The sequence below is a fragment of the Zonotrichia leucophrys genome, chromosome 1A (genome assembly GCF_028769735.1).
Source record: "Zonotrichia leucophrys gambelii isolate GWCS_2022_RI chromosome 1A, RI_Zleu_2.0, whole genome shotgun sequence".
Lineage (NCBI taxonomy): Eukaryota > Metazoa > Chordata > Aves > Passeriformes > Passerellidae > Zonotrichia > Zonotrichia leucophrys.
In genome coordinates this window covers 40,345,507-40,349,191 of record NC_088170.1, presented here as the reverse complement: position 1 = coordinate 40,349,191, position 3,685 = coordinate 40,345,507, and positions in this window count along the sequence as shown.

Sequence of the window (3,685 nt, the reverse complement as noted above, 5' to 3'; positions counted from 1 at the left end):
CAAAAGGCTTGGAACATCTTTTGTCTTGAACTAATTGTGACCAGAGATAAACGGCATGTGATTGTCACTTCTGTCATTTGCCTTAAGGTGGAGAGAAACAGATTGGTCCTGCTGCATTAGCGCAGCACATCAGACCCTGTCTCCAGCTGCAGCCAGTGCCTGAAGCTGCAGAAGATATTAAATTACTCGTGGCAGTGCAACTGTATGAGCCCACATTGCCCTGCATCCTGGTACCAGTGTGGGCAGCATGTGTGGTGCCTGAGAGCTGCACTCTTCTTTCGAGAAGGAAACTCCTTGGAAAGGTCTGAGGAGCAGTTGTGCTTCCCCATACAGTAACTCACTTCATTTCGGTCTTCACCATTTAAAACCAGGTGATTAGTGCAGCACACAGCAGCTGTAACTTCCTCTTGTCTCTCCCCATTCCTCTGTACATCTTTCTACCCAGCCTCTTTCTGCCACCTTCTTTCACTTCCCTTGACTTGCCCTCTGTAGTCTTCCATCTCTGCTCACCCACAGTCTAGGCAGGGCCAAAAGCCACACAGGTGCCCTGTGTACCAGTCACAACTGGTGCACAATTTGTGGCACCCTCCACAGCTGAGCACCCCACGGATGAGCTGGCAGGACCTGCATGCCAGCAGAGACAACAGCTACGTGTGCCAATGGCCAGTGCATCAACAAACCATAAATCACAGAGCAATTTCTTTTCAAAGAGACTTTAAAGATCATTTAGTTCCACCTCCCCTGCCATGGGCAGGTACTTCTTCCACTAGACCATGTTGCTCAAAGCTCCAGCCAACCTGGACTTGAATATTTCCAAGGATGGGGCATCCACAACTTCTTTGGAAGTGCCTCACTACTATCATAGCAAATATTGTTTTCCTTAACTCTAATACAAAATTTCTCTTTTCCCAGTTTGAAATCATTACCAGTTGTCCTATCCCCTTGCCTTTCTTTTAGACTCTACTTAGGTACTAGAAGGTGCTATAAGGAATCCCTTCTCTTCTTCAATAAAGGAGAGACAGTCTCTCAGGCTGCTTTCATAGGAGAGGTTCTCCATCCCTCCTGTTATCTTTGTGGCTCTCTAGGCCCACTCCAACAGCTCCATGTCCCTAGTATGCTGGGCACTCCAGAGATGGATGCAGCACTCCAGGTGGGGTCTCCTGAGGGTCAAGTAGAGGGGCAGAATCTCCGCCCTTGACCTACTGGCCACATTTATTTTGATACAGCCCAGGATACAGAGCTGTGAACGCACATTGCTGGGTCATGTCAAGCCTCTCATCCACCAACACCTCCAAGTCCTTCTCCCCAGGGCTGCTCTCAATTAATTCACTGATCTGCCTGTATTTCTTCTTGGGACCACCCCGTATGCAAGACCATGGACTTGGCCTCATTGAACTTCATGAGGTTCATGTGGGCTCACCTCTCAAGCTTGTCAAGGTCCCTCTGGATGGTATTCCTTCCCTCCAGCCTGACATTCAGCAAGGCAGGCACAGCCCTTCATAGCAGTGGTGGTTCTCTGCAGCCACTGTCTGTCATCTTCCTAAACAGGCTTAGCTGGATAAAAACCTCATTTAGGCTTTCTTTACAGACTGGAGGAGTGGGAGGGAGAAATGCCTCTAGAGACTAATACATTGCTAGCCTGTCTTTTAAATTGAAAAATATCTGCAAGATTTAAGAAAAGTCTGATGGTCTCTGACTAATCAGAGGAAACTGCTGAGACTGGGAACTTCTCTTGTTTGGCTGGGGCTTTGTCTCTCTGATTCACTTATTCCCTTTATAACACTCAAAGCAAAGAGGTGCTGCCATCCCTCCTCCTCAGAGGAGGGCAGATGTAATGTGACTTCTCCACCAGAGCCAATCATGGGATGTTTTTGAAAAAGTAGGGATTTTTTGACCTCTGGTCTCCTGAGCCCTGAGGGAAAGTATGAAACCCAGCTTTTTGTCAACTCCTTAACTGGTAGCACACCAGAAGAAATAAAACAAAAAACACCAGCCCAAAAAGCAACAACAATGTCTTTCAAGCCTCTGAAGTCTCACAGTTAGCAATTATCTTTAAAAAATTATTACCTCAAAAGGAATTTATTATTTTACTAGCTGTTCAGTAAGATATCAAACAAAGCTAAGGTGCCCAGTTAAGAATGTTCTTATTTTATTTTATTACTATTTGAAGAACTTGATTGGTTATTTGAAATGCTGGAGAGAATGGCTGAGTAGGAGTTTGGGCTGGGTGAAGCCAGCAAGCCATGAGTTTTGCATCTGGTTTACAAAAGAGCATGAGTAGGCTGAAATTCGGTACACTTGACACGTGAGCCATAGGGATGAAAGAGAAATTTATTTTCTGGAGCACTACAGGATCTCACTTTGCTGGGTTCTGTAGACATTCCTGCTCCTATGGCAATAATACCAGGATGCTGGTCACTCTCTTTGGATCTGAGCTACACAAGAGATGACAGGACATCAGAAACAGTCCAGGTTTTATCTGAACTAATGACTTAGAAATGGGAAGCATCATATCTTAAGTGAAAAATTTGTCTGAGCCATGAAAGTACTCTCCCACCTTTTGCCAAAAGGCTCAGGAGCTGACAAAGGAGACCTGCTACTGCGGTCCAAAACGAGTTCACTTCTGCTCATGACCCAATACCAGTTCAGTACTGCTGCAAAATTTCAATGGTGCTCTGCCATGTCCTGCCCCTTCTTCCCAAATCTGAAGTTTTTTGCAGGATCTGCTGCTTCCCGAATTTGATCAATGTTGTTTTGCCTTGTGTTAGCCTGTGAGTCCCCAGATGCACATCCTGCTTGGGACGACCATGACCCTGACTTCAGTGGGAGCTGCTTCCTCTCACAGACAGTTCCAGCTGGACTCATCCCACAGCTTGTGTTGTATCCTTTGAGGTCTGGGAGCACAGAGACACTCACAGGCATGTCAGGCTGTGCCTGCAACAGCTGTGGAACCCTCTACAGTGGTTGCTGTGGATGGCTGTGGATGGGTTCAGTGCAGCACCAGGAGCACAGGAGGGAAGCTTTATTCCAAGGGTGGCAAGAGATACATCCCTGTACTCTGAGGAAAGTGAAGCTTCTTGGAAATTCCTCAAAAGCTGCAGGAATTGGTGAGGGGAGGAGGCTTTGAGATGATACATACACAGTAGTTGCAAGAATCTTTGCGTTCAGCAAAGAGTAAATTTCTCAGGGGAAACAAAAAAAAAAAAAGAGGGAGAACTGTGGGAGAGCTGAAACTGTGTTCGCATTTGGAAGACTGTGCCTCCCTTCCATTTTCTTATTGTCAAAATACCCTGAAAATAACTGTGTTTTTCTTCCTTTCCTGCTCCACCCCCAATTAGGAGTTTAAAGTAGGAAATGCTGAAGTATTTAATTTCAAATCTTTCAAAATCAAGTTTTTGACATATTTTAAAATAAACTCATAGATCTAAACTATTTCAGTTCAAAAAGAAGAGCAAAAAATTCAAGTATATCAGCAATGAAATAAACAGCAACCATGTTTCACTTGGGATTGAACAAATGCCTTGAATTCACCCTATTTTTAGTTTGTTTCTCTCTTTTTCCTGAGCTTCAGTTCCGCACACTTTCAGTTTGTTTGACCTTTTTACCATTTCTATTACTCATCCCTAGTTTAAATTTATTTAAATATTAATGAAAGAATAACAGTTACAAATTATTCTTATTTTTT